At 40.1% G+C, this 21,981-nt stretch overlaps 1 long non-coding RNA gene across 3 annotated transcripts; it reads left to right on the top strand.

Moving 5' to 3' along the window:
• Positions 1 to 1,330: 1,330 nt before the first annotated feature.
• Positions 1,331 to 17,975, top strand: LOC123386638. 3 transcript variants are annotated; one of them, XR_006600849.1, is made up of 4 exons: positions 1,331 to 1,405; positions 2,118 to 2,413; positions 17,306 to 17,518; positions 17,711 to 17,975. It is a non-coding gene; the product is annotated as an uncharacterized LOC123386638 (long non-coding RNA). The 3 variants fall into 3 exon arrangements; XR_006600848.1 differs by having other exon boundaries at positions 17,306 to 17,975; XR_006600850.1 differs by having other exon boundaries at positions 1,340 to 1,405; positions 2,174 to 2,413; positions 17,306 to 17,975.
• Positions 17,976 to 21,981: the final 4,006 nt, after the last annotated feature.

The following is a 21,981-nucleotide window of genomic DNA, read 5'->3' as shown; positions in this document are numbered from 1 at the left end:
AAACTAGGGCAAAAAGGAGGTCATTGGAAATCCCAACACAAATCAAAATGTGTTAGGAAAAAAATTATTGCTTAACATGAAGAAAATCAAAACTAAGTAATTATAGCGCTATAAGAAATGAGAACAGATTTGCGTTTGATTCATCAAGCAGTTCATTTTTAGTGACCTAGGGCTGCATCTCTTTTTCTTTGGGTTCAATCCCATTATTTGTTAACTAATAGTTGACTATAATATAATAACTATAATATATTGAACATGAATAGGAATCAATCTATGGAGAAACCTCTGAAAAACTCACTATTGGTGTAGAATAGATAGTAAATATTAATAAGCCTTGATAATGTGAAAGAGTTCTAGATAACAGGTTGGATAGTGACGTGAAGCAAGCAATTATCTTATTTTACAAATGGGAGTCAAAAATGGATCAAGAAGTACCTATATTGTTAAAAATAGAAATATGACATTAAAGAAGTAAAAATAAGTATTACTAAGAAAAATTGGGAGGAGGAGGAAACAGGTAATCTTCATCTCATATAAAGGAGCTCATAACTCCTGTTTAAATCAATGAGATAAATCAAAGTAAAGAGCATTTATTTAGAATTATAAAAAACATCAGAACAATTAAAAAACAGAAATAATTAAAAATGGTTCTCTTTGGGGAGTGAAACTAGGTAGAAACCAGGGGGACAAAGAAAGAGAGACTTCAGCTTTATAGTTTAGGTCTTCTGGTATCAGAACTTCTGCTTCCACATGCACGTATTACTTTAAAACACATTAAAAATTGAACTAGAGGGGTGCCTGGGTGCCTCAGTGGGTTGAGGGTCCCACTTCGGCTCAGGTCATGATCTCATGGTCTGTGAGTTCGAGCCCAGCGTCCGGCTCTGTGCTGACAGCTCGGAGCCTGGAGCCTGCTTCGGATTCTGTGTCTCCCTCTGTCTGACCCTCCCCCATTCATGCTCTGTCTCTCTCTGTCTCAAAAACAAATAAACGTTAAAAAAAAATTTTTTTTAATAAAAATAAAAATTGAACTAGAAAATCTCTTCTGAGGAAAAAAAAAAGTGAGTTTAATATACTAAATGCACTAACTTAGACATTTTATACCATTCCTTTAAGTCAACACAGCATGTTCTAGCATGACAGATAATTTTCTAATGCCGGTGCTCCTATGTGGGGGAACAACGTCACCGTTTCGTGTATGTCGTACCAGGTTGTGCACTGTCTCATTCGGTACTTGTGTGTTTTCCTCCCCGGACGAGAGCCGCGGAGGGTGAAGCCTGCGCACCGCCGGCCACGGCGAGCGTCGCCCCCTGGCCCTCCGGCGGCTCAGCCCCGGCGCCATCTTGGGAGCGCCTGGGCGGTCGTTCTGGTCTCGCGTCCCTCGCAGCCCGGCCCCTCGGCTTCGCAGGTCTTACCAACAAATTTGGTTTTGTTGTTTTAAAAGATAATGCTCTGTGTTTCTCTCGGTATTTCTTTACTACAGGTTTTACACTGGGAAAAAAAAAGATATTGCTGTTTTTATTAGGATTGTTATCATTTGTCTTAGCGCTCTGGTTTCGAGGGGGCCATGGTTCCAAGTGGTCTCTCTACCCCTATCTTTCTCCACAAATACTGTTGTTTTTGGAGTGTAATTTTTCTTTCATGTCACTCATATTGGATTATAATAGAAAAAGAATCTGTATTTCTTTGTAAACGCTTTTTATTATAAAAACTTTTACACATGTACAGAAGTAGCCACAATAGTATATTGAACACTTATGAACTAGTTATCCTATTTCAACAATAATCAACCCATAGCCAGTCTTGTTTTATCTATGCACTCTTTTATCTCCTCTTTCATAATATTTTGTCATAAATCCCAGGAACGTTATCGTTTTATTTGTAAATATGTATCTCTGAAATGTAAGTCTTTCTGTCACATAACCGTGATTCTATCATGATACCTAAAAAGATTGAAGTCATTTCTTCAAACAGCCAGTCAATATCTGCACTTGTAATCTGTGCAAATGCATATATACACATACGTATATATTTGACAGAAAATTTTTATCGTCCTTGTATTAGAAAGCAAAATGTGTTTGAATTGAAATTTTAAGCTGTGACCCCTCTTTCACTTCCAGGCTGAGCTATTATTTCTATTAAGTCGAACTCAGAAGGGCATCTTCTTATTTTGAAGGTAGTGAGCCAGAAACATTCTATCGAGACTGCAACTGATGTAAATGGTGGCTCAGAGACTGGTATAGTCAGTAATAACTGTGGCTCCAATGGCCAGACTTCCCAGAGACCTCGGGACGGTGGAGGTGAGCCTCCAATGCCAGCTTGCTTCCTCAGCCGCTTCGCCACTCAAGACCTCTGTGATATTTCCAATCTTCCAAAAGGGATGACCGCCTTCCAGAACACTTGGGTTTCCTGCCAGGTAAAAAGCATCCTTGCTGCTCTCGTTTTCGTAAGAAACTAGGTTCTCAGTTTTTCATGTCTTCTCCCTCATCGTTTTCTCAATCAAAGAAAAAAGAGACAAAACATCAGCCAGGTGTGGCGTCCCAGTATTTCCTTGTTCTCCTCCTTAGCACTCTGACACCCTGATGTTTTCCTTGTGGGGTTGATTTTACTTTGACTCTAGTTCAAAACCAACAAATGCGCATAGCTATATCTTATCTCTCTCATATTTGTATAGTATCTAATATCAATCTATCGTCTTTTTATCTATCAACACAGTTCTGCTTTTAAATTATAGACACATCACTTACCAGCCATGTAAGTTTGGGAAAGTTACCTAATCTCTTTCTCACTTGTCAAATGGGGTAGGGCTGCTGGGAAGATTCCATGAGTGAACACATGTAAAGTGCTTACTACAGTGACTAGAATAAAGTATGTGCTCAAGTTCCTAATATTATTAATGACACTTTACTTGCCCAATAAATGATACTGTACCTTCATAGCTGCTTAAAAAAAACTTTGAAAGTTGTCACTATTGATTTTTCTTCATGCTGAAACTGCCGATAGTGTAGTACTTTTCTGATTTACTTATTTTAGCTTCTATCAGTGGATGTTGCCTATGGTAATTATTACTGTGCTGTTCTAATGATGTGTTTTTAAAATACGGATTCTTTTTTTTTTAAGTGTATTTATTTTGACAGAGTGAGAGCACGTGCGTGCGTGCGCACAAGCGGGGGAGGGGGAGAGGGAGGGGAGAGAATCTCAAGCAGGCTCCAAGTTGTCAGTGCAGAACCTATGTGGGGCTCGCTCTCGCAAACTGTGAGATCATGACCTGAGCCCAAATCAGGACGCTCAACCAACTGAGCTACCCAGGTGCCCCTGTAATGATGCTTTCTTAATTTCCCTTGTTCCTTCTGTGTTTATTAATTAAAATTCTCCTCTGTGGAAGAGTTGTCCCTCTTCCCCCATTCATTTACTAATTTAGTTCTATATTAATATGAGTATAGATTCACAGATTTTTGTTTAATTATTTGGGTTATAATCCAATGGTATCGTCGTTTATTTTGTTGTTATTGTTCTAACTTTGGCCATTAGGAGCTATTTCAAGGTTGTCTCCTGCTGTGCCCTTTCATTATGTTTTGGTTGTTGGTTTTGTTTGTTTGTTTTTGTTTTATTTTGTTTTGTTTTACCACTTCCTTACTTTCTGGCAACGCAAGATGCTCTAGTATCATTTACATTTTCTGTACCCCAGCGCTGGAGTCAGCCAGGACCACATCCCTTCTCTTGGAGAATGATACTTAGAAACCAAGATCTGCGTGCTAGGTATGCTAAGTATTGCTGTTTCTAGTTCTTCTCAATGAAGGGAAGTAGGAAATATAAGTAGGTACACTTATGCATGCACATACATATATATTTCTGTATCTATCTGCATACATATCAAAAAATCATTGAGTCCATATTCTAGCTTTGATATTCATTTCTAACTTTTTCTCCCAACAGTGAGAAATCTTCCTTCCATTATCTGCAATATGTTTGTGTTTTTGTTCAAACCTAGTATATAAATACAGTAGCTTTAGGTTTGCAAATCCATACCCTTGGGCGAAACCAATTTATCAATGAGAGTACAATGTTTAACTTCTTTTTGTTTTGAGTCTTATAGTATCTAGCAAAACACTGTTTTCCAAAGTTACTTAGATCAGCTCCTTTTTACTCCATCCTCCTTCAGTGTGGTTATGTTGTTCGTTTGTAGTACTCACAGCCTGCATTACATCTTTCCCACATCCTCATTGATTGGTTTTAGTTTATGGAAGGCTAAATTTACTCAGTGATGTACAGTTCTGTAGGTTTTGCCAAATGCATGGAGCTGTGTATCTTTCACCACATTTCCATTCTGTTCCATTAGCCCCCCAGTTCCTTGTGCTGTTCCTGTGGAGTCAACCCCTCCTCTTACCCCTCAATGCCTGGTGGCCACCTACCTGTTTCCCATCCCTGTAGTTCCAGATCATTATACAAATGGAATTATATGTAGCCTTTTTACCCTGGCTTCTTTCACTTAGCAGAATGCATTTAAGATTTGTTCAGGTTTTTATGTGAATAGATTCATTGTTTTTTAAATTGTTAAATGGCATTCTATTGAATGCATGAGTCACAGTTTATCCATTCACCAGTACAGAATCTCTGGGTTATTTCCAATTTTGGTTGATTATGGATAAAGCTGGTATAAATGCACACATGCAGATTTTGTGGCAACATAAGTTTTCGTTTTTCCCGAGTACATACCTAAAAGTAGATTTTTGGATGGTGAGGTTGGTGTGTGTTTAAATTTATAAGGAACTGGTCAAACTATTCACTGAACTTTGCACTCTCTCAAACAATGTATGAGAGTTCCACAATGTATAATGTTGTCTTTCTGTGAATACCCTTGATCTTTATGGAGAAAGAGCCTTCAAGAGGGTGCACAGTTCTTCAGCTTCTGGGACCCCCAGGGGCTTCACGCTGTTCCACTACCCCTCACTTGACCTTCACCAATTTGTCAGTTATTCTACTTCAGCTCTTCTTCCATTTGAGAAAAAGTATTTTAACAAAATGGATAAAAGAATGAAAAAGCACATGGAATAACAGACATCAAATTGAAAGTAGTGATAATCTTTGCTGGGAAAGAAGAAATACAAGTGGAGATGAAAATTTAAAAAGCTTTATTGTATTGATAATGTTCCATTTTTTTGAGCTGAGTGATGACATAGTTATTGTATTATCCTTAATACCCTTGGGCGTGTTTAGAATCACATGAAATTAAATAATAAACAAATATGACAAAATAAAACTAAATTGTGAACCCTAAGTAGAAGCCAAATGTATTTTAAAAATAGATTCATGGGATATTTTTTCTCCCTGATGTATGTCTGTATTATTTTAATTTAAATATTCACATATTATGTTTTTATTCAGGGAACACAAATATGTTTTGTAAAAAGTAAGAACATTAGGCTTATTTTTGTAACCACTGGACTTCCCAAGTTTCACACATTTCAGTGACTTTGTTGAATATGAGAAGTGTCATAAAAGCCTCCCTTGTTTATAAAAAGATGAGGGGAAACCAATTTGCTATTGAAATTGGGGCAGAGTTTGGGGCTAGACTGATGTGGAAAATTTCCAGAATGTCACAAACCTTGGGTTTACTTGAATCATCCCCTATGTGAAAGCAACATGTTTTGGAGTCAGAGATACCGCAAAGAAAAATCTTCCTTTCTCGCTGCACAACGTTAAATTTTTCTTAGCTTCCATTTCCTTAGCTTTTAAGTGGTAATAATAAAAACTCCCCTGTACAATTATTTTGAAGTTAATGGATATCTGACCTACGTGGCCCAGTTGTACCCCTTGCTCGCAGAACTCCAAGCATAGCTTCCTTCTCTTTATTACTCCAACTGGCCCAGCTTATTTCTGCCTTAGGACCTTTACGCAGTTTTCTTGGCATGGAGTGCTCTTTCTCCTGATCTTCCCATGGCTGCCTCCTTTTTTACCGTTCAGGTCTTAGTTTATATGGCTTTCCCTTGGAGAGACCGTACCCGATTGTCCAAGCTACAGTAGCTTCCAAGTCGCACTCTGTTATACTCTGCATAGCATTTACTACTGTACTATTTCTCATTTAGTGAGTTCTTTGTCGTCCGTTACCTACCCCAGCTCAACCGTCTTGCATTCAGAAGAACACCTAGCTCGAAATAAAGAATCCGTGAATATTTGTGGAAAGAAAGAATCAGTAAATAACGGTCATTCTTTTGTTATTGAAAAGTTCTTAATATTGGTTGGTTCCTACGAGATGCCTTAAGATCAAGGAATAGAAGCTATTCCATATCTGCACTGGTACTACATTCTTTGAAAAAATAGTTTTGATCACCATTTTTTTTTTTTGTAAAGTACTATGTAGAAAGTTGAGGCTTTTTAGGAGAAGAGACTTTGAATGATGTAGTTTGAGGCAGACAGCCTAACAGATGATCTTTTTAGACCCCACGGGGTAAGAATCAGAGATGCCTCCTGCTTGCATATAAATCATAGAGCCAAGTGAGGGGGCAGGTAGGAAGAGGTAGATAGAAAATAAGCTAAGGAGAAGAATTTTTGTCACTTACCTAATACATTAGGTAAGGGATGGGGAGAATCTGAAGCGATTTGAGGTTTCTGATTTGGACCACCAGGTGGCTGGTGGTGCTATTTGGTAAGAGAAGAGTATAGAAAAAGGAAGCAAAGGAGAATCAAGGGCTAGAGAAGGAGGAAGAACCAAGTGTGGCTCTCCAGGTTACAGCTGGATATATCAGATTTGGTGCTCAGGGTCTGGACTAGACTGATAGATCTGGGGTTTCTTATCCTCCCCATGATAGCTGAAGTCGTGGGAGTAGCTGAGATCACCAGGTAGTGTGTGTAGAGAACAGGAATGAGGACTGAACCTTCAGTTACAGGTAACATTGTGGGACAGAAAGACAAGAGGGGGCGGAAAAGAAGTGGCTGGGGTGTCAGGAGACACAGAGCAGCATCAGAGAAGCTAAAGAAAGAAAATGAGGCGTGGTCAACACACCGAAGACCAAAAGGGGGCGGGTTCTGAGACTGGAAACAAGTCCACTGATTTGCCGATTTGTGGTCACTGGTGACCTTTGGCAGTCAGAATTTGAGAGGTGTTGGGGTGGGGGTGGTGCAGAACTTAGAGAGCCGTGGGCTAAACAGGGAAGTGAGAAAAAAGAGACAGATCTGGTTTGTCTGGTTCTTTCAACTGCGGTAGTGCTGGCAAAGTGCCACTTTTTGGCAAGCACGTTACTTATATTGGCGGCTCATCTTAAGGCTAATCAACCATGATCTCTCTTTCTGTTTAAGCCTCGGTAAGCTGGTGTCTTTCTGTCCTGAATGTATCATCGTTTTTAAAAAGCCTAAATCCAAAAAGCACCTTGTTAGTTTAAGTCACACTTCCTAAACTCATTCTGAAACCTGATTTCATCACTAGTGGCTTTAGTCTTGGCTTAACCCTGCTTTTTGAGCCTCCCAGCCCTCTCCCTAAGGAACTGGAAATGAAGGTGTTCCTGTTCCTATAACCTCTGCCCATGGAAAACAAGAATGGCCTCAGTTTTACTCCAGGAAAACAAATCAAATTTGAACAAGTGTTCTGTTTAGTGACTCAAGGAGAAAAATAGACCCAGGAGTAGATAGAAACGTTCTTACATATAGCTCAGCTAATTGTGTGAAGTTGGCGGTCGTGAATGTTGGTGGGACCTGAGTGCTGGTTACAGCGAGGCGGAAGGTGGGCAGAAGATGCTTCCTCCGGGTGGCTCTGGCGCACTGTGCACTACGCCTGCCTTCCTGCAGACACAGGCTCAGTGACTGTACCTGAAGAACCCTGAACCCCGAGCTGGGGGGGGGGTGTGGACCTGTGTACCCACGCCCCCTGGCCTCTGTGGCAGGCTGCCAGCGCATGTTAGTGGGAGTTTGTTTGGGAACCTGAAGCCTGTGTACATCAGATGAGTGGCCAAGATGCTTGGGTGTATGCTGACTCATTTAAGAACAACTGATTTAGAGAGCTGCTTGGGTGTGGGTGTTAGCGTACTGTGGTTGATTTTCCAGCATGCTACCAAAAAAGCAGTAGATGGAAGTGGCGAGTGGTGAAGTCAAAGCACGGTTATGGTACTGTTCAGAACCTTACCCAGTAGTTCTTTCCTTTCTGTCTTTTGGGATGCCCTGGTAGTTAGCACCTGAATCTGGCAATAGTTTAGAAATACTGAAATACGAATAGTAAAATGGTTGAGCACTTAGCAGATGCCAGGCATGTTTCTTAATGTTTTATGTGCGTTGAATAATTCACTCCTTACAGCCACCCTCTGAGGCATTATACAATTGTCATGTCCATTTTGCAGTCAGAGCAGCTGAGGCTTGGGGGTTAGAAGCACCTATTCTGAGGATACTAGGGCATTCATAGTGGAGCATGGCATTGAAACCCAGGTCTGATTCAAGTCTGTGCTCTTAACTCTGAAATGCTAATGAGAGCTTGGTTTCATTTAGACAGAAACCAATGGGCTGTGCTTAATATTCTGCAGGTGTGCTTACTATATCTCTTCCTGATTTTTTAGACATGCATATACACAGATTGGAGGCTGAGTGTCCATTTACTCTGAAAATGTGCACTAAAATGGGATTAAATTAGGTGCACGAAGAAGGGATCGTAGTCTTTTTACATGTGATGAATAGATGAGTCCCTTTCATTCCTTCAGGTGGTTAATTGCTGCTCAAGGATGTTCCAGAGATCACCTCTTGCTCTGGGGGGGGGGGGGGGGGGGGGGGGAGAAGCAGGTGGGCTGTTGTGGGCTGGGCCGGGCCCTGCTTCTGGTGAGGCCCAGGGGCTCCTTAAGACAGAGTCTATCAGAGAATCCTGGCGCTAAAGAGAGCATAATTAGGAAGGAGAGATGGCTGAGGGTGAATGAATTCCTCCAATGGCATAAGTTAGTCTTCCAGGCATGACATTTATCTTCTGTGAAATCTTTTGCGGACTCCGTCTCAGAGTTTTTGGAATCTTTTTTTCCACGGGCCTGTTGCCCTCGTGCAATCTGACGTGGAGGGGCAGTTAGGGGCAGAGGGCTTTTCCCCACATGCCTGAGGCTTCATCAGTCTGATTTCAAAATAGAGTCATCTTTTTAATTAAAAAATTTTAACTGCTTGAATTATTAAAGTGCAAACTGCTACCTTCTTTTTGGACCAGATTCTAGAATTTAGTGTCCCCTGCCTCTACTGTTTTCCCACCACGCTGAAAGCTCCCCTCTAGGTCCCGGGACTGAGCTGCCTTGGTCACCCTGTCATCACTTGGGGCCCATCTTCACACTCTCCCCTTGACCCCTGTTCTTCCATTTGCCAGCCTCTCTGAACTATGAGGCAGGCCCTTCCATAATCCCCTGTAACACAATTGAGACCAAACACATGAGTAGTAAAATTTAAATAACCACTCTTCTAACTGTGGCTTTTCTTAGAGCCTTCAAGATCGCTCAGCTTCCAAATGGCCATCACCTAGCAGAGAACAGTTCCTCCGCATCACCCCACACATAGGAAGGTCCCAAGCAAGGGAAACCCTGCAAAATTCCCCTCGGCCCCAGAGACAGGAAGCCAGGTTTCCCACATTCTGTGTAAAGCCACCATGTTGATTACACTGACTGTACTGGAATTAATGTCTGTCCACAGTGAGTATCCTACTGGGAGTATATATTTCCTTAAATGAAAACCCTACCCCTACTTGGTATAGGTTTAACCTTCAGCTCCCCCAAATCATCAGAACACCCAACTCACACATTAGTGCTTTCCAGCTTCTGGGTTTTTCTAAAATAAGGTCTTCAGTGGGACTCTGCACACTACCCTGGCTTACGTGGTTCCAAACCCCACCATGGTCTTTCCTTCAGCAGGACAGAAAAGAGGTTCACATCCACACTTCCTCATGTAGGTATCTTCCTCCCAACATCCCAGCTCCTGCAAAGATCTCAAAGATCAACACATCCCACTCTGTAAGGAGGCCCAAATAGGATACAGGTTTGATAGGGCAGACAGCATGCTTAACAGGAAGAAAACATTTCTCTCTCTGAAATGTAATTTGTAGGAATAAAGATTTGTCAAAAGACGCTCCCAGGCGACATATGGTACGCAGTGTCTCATTTTGAACTGTGACCGGCACACAGAGGTACCCAATAAATATGGAGTGAATAAAGGTAGCATTGACATTAGGGATGTGTCACCGCACTTGGGTCTTCCCCAAGCAGGGTGGGTGGACGTGTGCTTCCTATCTGAATAACGGCAGAACCTCTCTCAAGTATTTTTTTTCCTTTTGCTTTTCCCAGAACAAAGGGACTGTCTGACACAAAAAATAAATTCAAATTTCTAGTCTAGAAGACAGAGCAGCTTGCTAATTTTAAAATGGTTATTTCCCTCATTTATTTCAGAATCAATGCTTATTAGAATTTTTGTTATTTTAATGTAGTTGGAGTGGAAAGAATACCATATGTGGAATTGTTTGACCTGGATATGAATCCTGGTTCTGTGCTTCATTAGCCTTGTGATGCGGGACAAATTATAACCTCCCTGAAGTTCAGCCTCTTCATCTTAAAACGGGAATACTTATGTCATGAGAACTAAGTAATAATAAGTATATGATATTATTTGGGAAGAATGAAGTGTTTTAAATATGTAAATTAGAGTTCTGTTGTTATTATGATAATTACTCAAGCTTTCACTCATTTCAGGCCTTCCAACTTGATCATATTTGAGACAGGAAGAAGGTAATGGAAGGCTTAACAATTCTATTTCCTCTTTTTAGCTTGTGGGTCTTGTGATTCTCTATTCCAAAGACTTTAGTGAAGGTAGTTGATACTCCTTTTCCTCATCTGAACAACTGTTTATTGAGTAGTTACTATAGACTAGATGCTAATCTAGGTGTTGGGGGAAATGTGAAGATAATATAAATTGTTCCTGACCTTGTCGGGTTATAATCTAGTTGGGAAAACAGATTTTGAACATGTAATTCCATAATTAACGAAGTGCAATTGGAACCGTTCTGACAGGGAAGCACTGGGACCAGTGTTCTCAGGTGGCTAGTCTGACCAAGCATCTGCTGTGGTGGCTCTGCCTAAATTCTGGGCCTTGCCAGTGCCTGCTATAGCAGTCCTTGGGAGGTGCCATCAGTCCTTTGTCACTTACAATTAGCCTCTTACATCAGAGGCTCTCAGAAATTTCTCCCAGAGCCAGTCAGCCTCCATTGAGTCTCAGTGTCTGTCTCCATTTAAAATGGCTTCTGGGTTCTTTGGAACTTGGACAACTACGTGTTTCCTATGCTGCTCAAGGTGAACTTGTTTCTGGGCCTTCCAGCAGCAGTTATGGCGTCTGCAAAATGTTTTAAGGAACTCGCTCAAAGCCCTCTTCAGTTGCTTGGCAGATATCTGCCAGTGCAACCTTCTGTAGCGTCTTGGGATACAGATCAGATGCTTGACCTCTTTCTCTGCTCAGCGCTAGCCATCGGACTCCCAGAAGTCAGGAGTATAGAGTCTAGGGCTCACCACTCAAATTCTGATATGACCCAGGGTTATGACATGTTCTGTTGGGCTGACATGTAGAAATGTCTTCGTGCCAGTTAGGGATGATGTGGGTTTATTGGAAAGATCACTGAACTAGTAATCAGCAGACCGGCCTTATTACAAATCAGCTCTGTGACCTAGAGCAAGACATCAGTTCTGTGGTTCTCAAGTGTGACACCTGTAAAATGAATATAGAGTATTCATCACTTAATCAGTGTTTATTAAATTGTTTAGAGGAACTGGACTATACATTTATATATACACAGATTTTTGGTAATCTAAATTATTTGGACCTTGGATTTTTATCCTTAGAATATATATTATTCAGTGACTGGAAGAACAGGATGACATATGTGCCTTGTGGTGCATGTGTGATTGAATATTAATGCCCCCCAACTCAAACTCATATGTTGAAACTCTTATCCCCAATGTGATAGTGTTTGAAAATGAGATCTTTGGGAGATAATTAAGGCAGGATGAGGTTGTGAGGATAGGATCCCTGGTCTGATGGGATTAATGCTCTTATAAAAATAGGCACCAGGGATCTAGCTCTCCATGTCTCTGTGTACCCATAAAGAAGAGGTCATGTAAGCACATGGCAAGCTGGCTGCCATTTACAAACTAACGGAAGAGGCCTCAGAATGAAACCAACTTGCTGGCACCTGGATCTTGGACTCCTCAGCCTTCAGAACTGGAGAACTAAATTTCTGTTGTTTAAGCCTCCCAGTCTGTGGCATTTTGTTATAGCAGCCCGAATGGACTAATACAATGCATAACAACATCTTAACAAAGGGAAATTAACAGAGGGAAATTTTTCTCGGTTTTATTTTGAGATTTTCATTGCCTGGGTCTTTTATTTATCAGGGAAGAAAATGAGAACATTAAGACCTTATTTCTGAGAAGAGTTAATTTTTAGATCTGTAAGTTAGTTGACTGGCCGGTGGTGGAAGCCAGCTTATTTCAGATAATCACAGATTCTGAAACTATGTACTTGATATTTTTATAGACATGGCTATTTACCCTCTAAGAATTGAATATTAAGCTGCCAACATAATTCTAACCTTATATCAGATGATCAAGTATAGAGAAAGAACTGCTCCAGAACTTGCTGAGTCAATCAAACAGTGGGAGCAGAAACCCTCCCACTCGTTCTAATTTATCACAGTCTTTACTGCTGTGTTATAATAAGGCCTTATCACCCACTCCTTATTTGTATTTTCACGTATATACAAATGTAAAGTCATAGACTTGGGAGTGGTTTTCATTGTGAAACATCTTAATACCTTTTCCTTCCAAGAGCTCTGGACAGATCAGCCCACTTATAATGTAACATCAGTTATGTTTAACAAAGGAAATATTCTCTCATTTTTATTGTGAGAATTTTATAAATGTTTTTGCCCGTATCAGCATCTAACTCCTTTTTTATTATGATCTAAATTCTTTCTCTCATTTTATTCTTTCTTTTTTTTTTTTGAGCTCCCTCTAGTTACTATCTTTACATGACATATCTCATAAAATACAAGAGCACTGAGCTGATTTGCCAGAACAGAGAAGTTGCATTTCATTCAGAGCCACATTTATCAATGGAAGATCAACTCAAGTTTTGACTTTCTGATTGTCATGTAGCTGCTGAAAAGATTTCAAATCCTTACAATTCCAATGTTTCCCCCTTTGACTCCATTCAGTTGACTTGATTTCCCCTCTACTATTCTCCACCTTCTTTTTCGTCAACTTTCTCCTCTCCTTTAGTTGCCTCTTTGCATCAGAAGCAATCTATCAGTTGAGAAATGCCTACTCCTTTCCCTGAGATAGGACCCTGAAATAAAGGCTGGGTTAGCTCCTGAAGTCAGCTGAAATCTACTTATGCTCATTTTGATCTGAGCGGAAGTTTTGGATTCTCATTGGAGCTGGTGTTCCGACATTAATAAATATTTATATGCCAGGTATATAATAAGTACTGTAAGCCAGGTATACGGTAGGAACCAAACATACAAATTCTCGTGTCGTCATGGGCCTGTGTCCTGATGAGGAAACCAGATAATAAACAAGTGTATAAGTATGTGCTGTAATGGGAAGTAGCGATGAGAGCCGGGAGGAACAGCCAGGTGGCAATGGTTACTGGAGAGGAGGGAGTCTACCTGAGGAGATGACCTTTGAGGCTGAATGCACTGGGCAAGAATCACTGAAATATCTGGGGGAGTAGTGTTCCAAATGAGAACAGCAAATGCAAGGTCTCTGAGTAGGGGTGAGCCAAGAGTGTCTGAGAACCAGCTCTGAGGCCAGTGTGTCTATAGGGCGGGGTGGGGGGTGGGAGGGGGGAACACTGTAGCTGAGAAAACAAGCAGACTTAGGAAGATAGAAACAAGAAACATAATGTATCACCACTTTAAGAAGTCATTTGGGACAACATAAAATAAACAAGAATGCCAGTGGATAACCAAACAGGGAAGTATCCTGTGGCCTGGGCATCAGTGAGGAAGGCTTCCCGGGCAAAGGATGGTTTTGAGCTGTTCTCCTTCATTCATTCATTTACTCAGCTTGTATTTGTTGAGTGCCGCATAGGTGCCAGGCTCTGTGGCAGGTGCTAGAGATATCATGATGAGCAACACACACCAAACCCTGTGTCCACCAACTTACAACCTAGTTGGGGAGAGGGAAGTAAAGCAAAGAATTACATAAGCAAATACACAATTATGGACTGTGAAGAACGCTGCCCAAGTACAGTGTAGCATATGTATGGGAAGAGTGTAAGACCCACTGCAGCCTGGGAGCCTGGTAGGTCACGGAGAAGGTGATGCTCACAAAGTGACAAGATGACTGGGAGTGGCCGGGCAGCGGGTGTGCAAGAACCATCTGGGTAGAGGCAGCAGACAGTGGGGAGGCCCAGGTGGAATGACTCAGACCTGTTTAGGAAACTAAAATGCAGCAGTGTGGTTGAGCACAGCAAGGGCAGGTGGGGTCAGACTTCCTGGAATGGGGCTGCACCAAATCATGTGGAGCTTTGGATTTTAAATTTTATCCTAAAAACAGTGGGCGGCAATATGATAAGACTGATTGCAGATGCTCATGTTCCAAGGTGTATAGGGAAAGATATGAGAAGACGTCAAAAAAGGAAGTAGGGAACTAACTGAGAGGTGATTGCAAGAGTCCAGGTTAGGAGGATTCTGGCTTAGTGTCGAGTGGTGACAGTGGAGATCAAGAGGAAGAGGAGGTATTTTTTTGGAATATTTTCGTAAGGCAGGTCTTAGGTGATATGCAGAGTTTTCATTTATGTGGTAAAAACATTAGAAATACAGAGAAAACAAAAGCCCCAAGTTTATACATTCTAATATTCTAACAATGAAACATGCTTCAGCCAGAAATGCGGGCATTGTCACTGCAGACCTTGTATGCCAGCAATAATTGTTTTATTTTTGCAAAGTCTTTGGGAGTTTGATTTACTGCTTTCATGCAAATTGCAAGATAGCAATGCACTTATTTGTTCAACAGATAGAACACCTACCATGTGCTAAGAACAGTTACAAGTGCTGAGAACACAGTGGTGAATGGACAGGTCAGATCTCTTTTTTTGAAGAGCTTGTATTCTGGTAAAACTTCTATTTCTGTGTATTGTTTTAAGAAATATATATTTTCAGGGTGCCTGGGTGGCTCAGTCAGTTAAGTGTCCGATTTCAGCTCAGGTCACCATCTCAGGGGTTTGAGGCTTGGAGCCCTGTATCGGGCTCTGTGCTGACAGCTCAGAGCCTGGAGTCTGCTTCAGATTCTGTGTGTGTCTTTCTCAAAAATAAACAAACATTACAAAAATTTAAGAGAAAAATAAAAAGAAATAATATATTTTGACCGAAAGAAGAGTGGCATGTTTCTTAAATACCTCAGTTTGATATAAGAAGGTATAAAGTAATAGCTGAATTCTATTTTTTTTTAATTTCTGAATTCTTATGAGAAGGACTCCAAACTTCTGTTAAAAAAAATTTAAAAAGGGGGACACCTGGGTGGCTCAGTCAGTTGAGCATCTGACTCTTGATTTCGGCTCAGGTCATGACTCCAGGGCCATGGGATTGAGTTGGGCTCTGCACTGAGTGTGGAGCCTGCTGAAGATTCTCTCTCTCTCTCTCTCTCTCTCTCTCTCTCTCTCTCTCTCTCCCTCTGCCCCTTTCCCCTACTTGTATGCTCTCTCTCTCTCTCTAAAATAAAAAAAAATTAATTTAAAAAGTAAATAAATTAATATCCAAATAACTTACTGGGAAGGCATTTTCCACCAAACTAACCAAGAAATAATGTTACCATAAAAAGATTTTGCATAAATCATTAAATGAAGCAGAATCTCCCAACAGAAAAGCTAACTAAAGACATAAAAAAATACAGTTAAAATAAATGATAAACTAGTTTCCACATAGAAAAAATTGACCTTAGTAGTAATAAAAGAAATGCAAGTTAAAATACCATATGGTATTTTCTCCTTTAACACTAGCAAAGATTTCTCCTATTTGAATCATGATGCTAAGTGGTGGGCAGGAGTGGCTGAACCAGTGTGATTTGGTGTAACTTTTCTGAAAGTAATTTGGCAGTATGCATGATGGGCTTAAAATGTTAAATCCTTTTTCTTAATTATACTTTTGGGTATATAACCTAAAATAATCAACAATATAGACAGAGATTTCTATAAATATAAGTGAGTAGAGGGTTCAAGATAAAGCACAGATAATGAGCTTGAGAGGTCAGAAAATTGACTTTGTGACCTGAGTTGTAAAAAGATTCTTCAGAATTTCTGGAGATTTCATTTCGATCAACTGTGAATGGATTGAGCAGCCTCAGGAGAGAGCTGCCTCATCCAAGGTACCTCCATTTCCTGGTTGGGTGAAGATGCTGTACTGATTTAGTCTCAAAACAGGGTTACAGACCTTAGGGTTTCCTTACTCTCTCGCCTTCAAAGAACTGCACCAAGCTTCTCTTAGTCAGCGATTGGGGCAGAGCTTAAACAGACCTACTAGTAGCTCTCTGCTGCCATCTCCAGTCCTCTCCTCTCAGTCCTACCTTCCACCTCCATTCCAGGTTTTAGAACCCCTACACACACACACACACACACACACACACACACACACACATGAAAGGGAGTGGTGGTAGAAATATATTAGTGGATTTGGGATCAATAATAATTGGTAATGCTTATATAGTGTACATGTCAGGCTCTGTGTTTACTATGTGTATTATATATACATAACACATATTTATGCATTTGTCTATATTAATCCAATCCTAACAATGACAACAAAATAATAGTATCATGGGGTAGATGCTATCATGATCCCCCATTTTACAGATGAGGAAACTGAGGCACGGTGACTTAACCAAGGTCGTACAGCTAGTGTGTGGTAGAGCTGGGATTCTCAGGTAGCAATCTGGGTCCAGAATTCTGCTTTCCAAACCACCATATCATTCTGCCTCTTTAACCAAACGATCAGAGTTCCTGTCCTGACTCTCCCACTTAACCAATTAGCAGTTAAGAAAGACACTAAACATCTCAGAGCCTGGTTACCTAGTGTGAAAAGGTTATATATTAATACCAGCTGCACTGAAGGGTTGCGATGATGGAATGAGATGAGGTATGTGAAGGTCCTGACATATAATAAGTATTCAAGTACTGACGACCTTATTATTCGTAAGTCCTTTATAATTTTATGTAATTTAGTATATTGACTTTGCCATAACATTTAATGCCCATTTAAGTATTAATTGCGAAGACAAAGTTGTACCCTCCTGAAACTTTTTGGGGCCCATTTCTTGTGTTGCAGCATCTGGTGGTTATGGAACTCACCAAAGAGTTCTGATCCCTGCCTCTTCATCAGGTTGTCGAGACCACCTGTGAGACTTGGACACCCACGACTCTAGACAAGGTCTCTGCCAGCTCTGTGGAGTCCACTGCGATGAGTTTGACAAAAAGTCTCAGCAGTTTCCTGCGGCTGTAGTGAAGTGGCTGTTAAGGTTGGGTACAAAGGAACTCACCGGTATGTTCCACACTGTGGGTGTCCAGATGCACAGTTTAGAAATGGGCTTGCCTGTCTGTCTGATCCCATGAGGTAGCTTCTAAGGAACGGCTGTGGTGGAGTTTTATGTTAATCACAAGAGTGCAGTGATAAGCACATCTTATTTTACTTTCTCACTTATGTGGTCACTGTTTGTTCATTTTGATCCTGCAGAGTAAGGGTTCTAAGAAAAAGAGAAAAATAGTTTCCTTCTATACTACCAGAGTGGAAGTGGAGATGCAAACGTTTCTCTTGGGTAAGTCTCTCTGTACAGTGTTTAACAAGTTTCTATGTTTCTTCAGGCAAAATGTACATCTGCTTGTTTTCTTCGATTTCCTTCTTTTTTTTTAAGGTATGGATTAACTATATTTAACCCCTTCCCCAATCTCTCATTTCTTTTTTCTTTAGTTTATTTACTTATTTCGATATATATATATATATATATATATATATATATATATATATATCGAGAGAGAGTGAGAGTGGGGGAGAGGTAGATAGAGAGGGAGAATCTCAAGCAGGCTCCGTGCCATCACCACAGAGCTTGATGTAGGGCTCAAACCTACGAACTGTGATATCATGACCTGAACTGAAGTCAAGAGTCGTACGCTTACTTAACTGACTGAGCCACCCAGGCGTGCCCCCCAACCACCAATCTCCCACTTCTTGTGTTTTAGAGTTGTGTAGATCTGAGTACATTTGGAATCGGCTATATATCTGGCTTTACTGTTGGCTGAGATTTGAACTAGTTACTTATTCCTGTGAGCCTAGAATGTCATATCTATATATTGAAAATAATAATGCATCGGTCATGGGGTTGGTAAAATGATTAATGGGATATGTGTAATGCATTTTGCAAAATGACTATAGTAGATAATTTACACGGCTAGGGAGCATAGCAGCATGTAAAAGAAAAAACATATATAGGCATGAAAAACAAGAGACTAGAACAAAGAAAAGAAGGCGTTGGTTTGGAAATAACCAAATAATAAATAGATAAAAGAGAAACAGTTTTTCTTGGGGAAGAAAAAGATAACAAGTTCACAGTTCAAAATAAGATTCTGTCATTTGCCACTCACTGCGTAATCAAAAGTAGAAACTAGATTACTACCACACCTGAGATCAAAATCACAGGTTTTCTTTTTACGTATCTCAGATATCTCAGACATTTCCTCCTTTCAGGAATCTCGTCTTGATGTCATCATGGGAGGAAAGCCTTTAAGAAAGTAGGAGAGTAGAGACCTTTGATACTTATCAGGGGAGGAGAAGGTAGACCTGTTGTTAGTCAATTTTAAAAGGCCATTTTAATGGAATATTGAAAGGGGTCATTGTGTTTGTCCAATAAGGATTTATCTTTGTTGGAGACTTGTTTTCTTTCTTTAATTATTGTCATGCAGTGTTACATTATTATGAAGGGGTATAACTCCTCATCATAGTGAAATGGATGGGTAGGTACTGCTTTAAGGAAGTACCAAGGAAAAACAAGGAGACAATATCCACTCTCTACCCAGCATGTACTCATTGGGTACCTGTTCAGGTACTACGGATACACCGGTGAATGAAATATGATCTTGACACGGGAAACTGTTTAAGTTAATAATGGTTTTAACTACCAATTCCCAAACTTGATGGCTTGAAGCAATAGCAACTATTTATCATTTTTCGTAATTCTATAGGTGACCTGGTGGTTCTTCTCCTGGTCTTTGTTGATGTCTCTTATGTGATTATAGTGAAATGGGGGCTGTGACTAGAGTCATCTGGAGGCTTACTTGGGATGTTGGGATGAATGGGCTTTTCTCCTTTTCCATATAATCTCAAGCCTTCTTCCTCTTCACAAGGAACTGTTCAGTGTCTAGCAGGTTACTGATCTTTCTATAAGGTGGCAAAAATCAGCATTCAAGGGGAGGACGTAGAAGCTGCTGGTCTTAGAAGCTAAGTCCAGCATTGACACACAATCTTTTCCACTGCATTCTGTTTGTTACTGTGAATCAAAAACAGAGGTATATTAGGAAATTGACTCTCTAAACAAACAAAAAAATCCTTCCACTAATTTGTAACATTTGCTAATTATCCTGGTGTAAATAATTTCCTTGAAATCAGCCAAGGTAACGTCAGTGAACACAGAACTGGGAAGAGATGAGTTCAATTAACTCTTGAAAGTTCATGCAAGCTGGCTACAGCATATCACTGACATATGCCAATCAAGGCTTGCAGTGTGGGAAAACTACACAAAGACAGGAACATCAAAATTTGAGGTTCATGGGGGCCATGTTGGGATACTATCATAGAAGCAAGTAGTCTAATGGGAAGGGTGATTCATAAATAGATCATTACATTATTAGCATTCAGAAGGATATGGTAAAATCTCATATTAAATGCATAATTAGGAGCACAGAGAAAATGAATGACTGTACCAGGGGATGTTAATGAAGATCCATTCACAGCAGAGATGATGATCAAGCTGAGTCTTGAACAATAAGTAGGAAGGAGTTAACCAGGCAAAAAGGACAAAACATCCAGTTAAAAGGGACAACATGTAGAAGTCCAAGAATTGTTACAATAAAATTACTGAGAGAATCGAAAAATATTTTCTTTTTCCTCATGTGATTGTAGTGAGTACATCTTGGCTATTGAAGTATTCTGTCTCATTGTTCATATCCACCGAACCTTAACATTTTGATGTCTAAATTATATCTCTTCCCAAATTTTCACACATAGAAGTTGCACATAATTCTTTGTCAGACCATATAGCTCACCTTTTGAAAGGAAATTTGGTTCCTGTCAGTAGAGGTTTCCTAGAGGGCAGAAACAGAAAGAAAGAAATGTCTCTGTGGTTAGATTATGAGGGTTCTTGAATGCAGTTTAATAAGTCTGGAATGTATCCTGGAGGAAATGAGAATCCATTGATTTCCAAAAAAAAAAAAAAATGGTTGCATGAATGTATTAATTTCTTATGGCTGCTGTAAAAATTTTTGATATTCTTCTTTTTTTAAAGATTTTATTTTTAAGTAATCTCTACACCCAGTGTGGGGCTCAAACTTACACCCAAAACCAAGAGTTTCACATCCTACTGACTGAGCCAGTGAGGCACTCCTAAAAACTCGGATATTCTTAATGGCTTAAGACAAAACAAATTTTTTAACCTAACAGTTACGGAGGTCAGAAGTCCAAAATCAGTCTCACTAGGCTAAAATCAAGGTTCCCCTAGCGCTGTATTTCTTCTGGAGGTTCTAGGGAAGAATCTGTTTTCTTGCCCTTTTCAGCTTCTAAAATCCACCTGCATTCCTTGGTTCATGAACACTTACTCATTCACATCACTCTAACCTCTTGCTTCTATTACATCTCCTTGGACCCTTTTTATCTCCTTCTTACTGGGGCCTTTGTGATTATATTGTGTGCTTGAAGATAATACAGGATAATCTCCCCATCTCAAGATCTTTAATGCAATCACATCTGCAAAGTCTCTTTCCTTATAAAGTAATATTTACAGGCATTAGGGACTAGAATGTGGACAACTTTGGGGACACCATTATTCAACCTACTACACATGATAAGATATATATGTTAGAAGTATCACTCCAGATCACATGCAGAGTTGACTAAAGAAGTATGACACAAAAGTTCAGGAAAATAAACTATGGGCTATTGCAGTTGTCCAGATCAAGTCTTGAAGCAATCTATGAGGAGAAATCTATGAGAAGCAATCTATGAGAAGCAATCTATGAGGAGAGAAGGTGGACATACAAATTTCAAAGATGGCTAGGAATTGGGACTAACAAAGATTTCATGACTAGTAACGACTAAGGAGTAAAGGAAAGGTAGAACATCAATGTTGACTCAAATTTTTTACTTTAGTTAGGTGATTGTGATATAATTAAACCACATAGAATGCATGAGAAATTGGTCTAGGGGACAAGTAACTCAGTTTGGATCATGTTGTTTGAGTAGCTCTTGGAACATTATGGTGGTGAGGCCAGAGACTATTGGAAATTCAGACCTGGAAATGCCATAAGAAAGAGATCATCCATGGAGAATACATTGATTAGGAAGAGAAGTTCAAGAATAAAACCCTAAAATAAAAATCAAAACCACAATGGAATACCACCTCACGCCTGTCAGAATGGCTAAAATTAACAACACAGGAAGCAACAGGTGTTGGCAAGGATGAGAAGAAAGAGGAACCCTCTTGTACTGTTGGTGGGAATGCATATTGCTGCAGCTATTCTGGAGAACAGTATGGATGTTCCTTAAGAAACTAAAAATAGAACTACCTTATGAAGCAGCAATTGCACTATTAGATATTTACCCATAGTATACAAAAATACAGATTTGGGGGGGTACATGCACCCCAATGTTTACAGCAGCATTATCAACAATAGCCAAACTATAGAGAGACCCCAAATGTCCATCAACTGATGAAATCTTACCATTTGCAACGACGTGGA

This window comes from Felis catus, chromosome B4 (genome assembly GCF_018350175.1).
Source record: "Felis catus isolate Fca126 chromosome B4, F.catus_Fca126_mat1.0, whole genome shotgun sequence".
Taxonomy (NCBI): domain Eukaryota; kingdom Metazoa; phylum Chordata; class Mammalia; order Carnivora; family Felidae; genus Felis; species Felis catus.
Note: the sequence above shows the minus strand (reverse complement) of the source record. Positions and strands in the feature narration are given on the sequence as shown.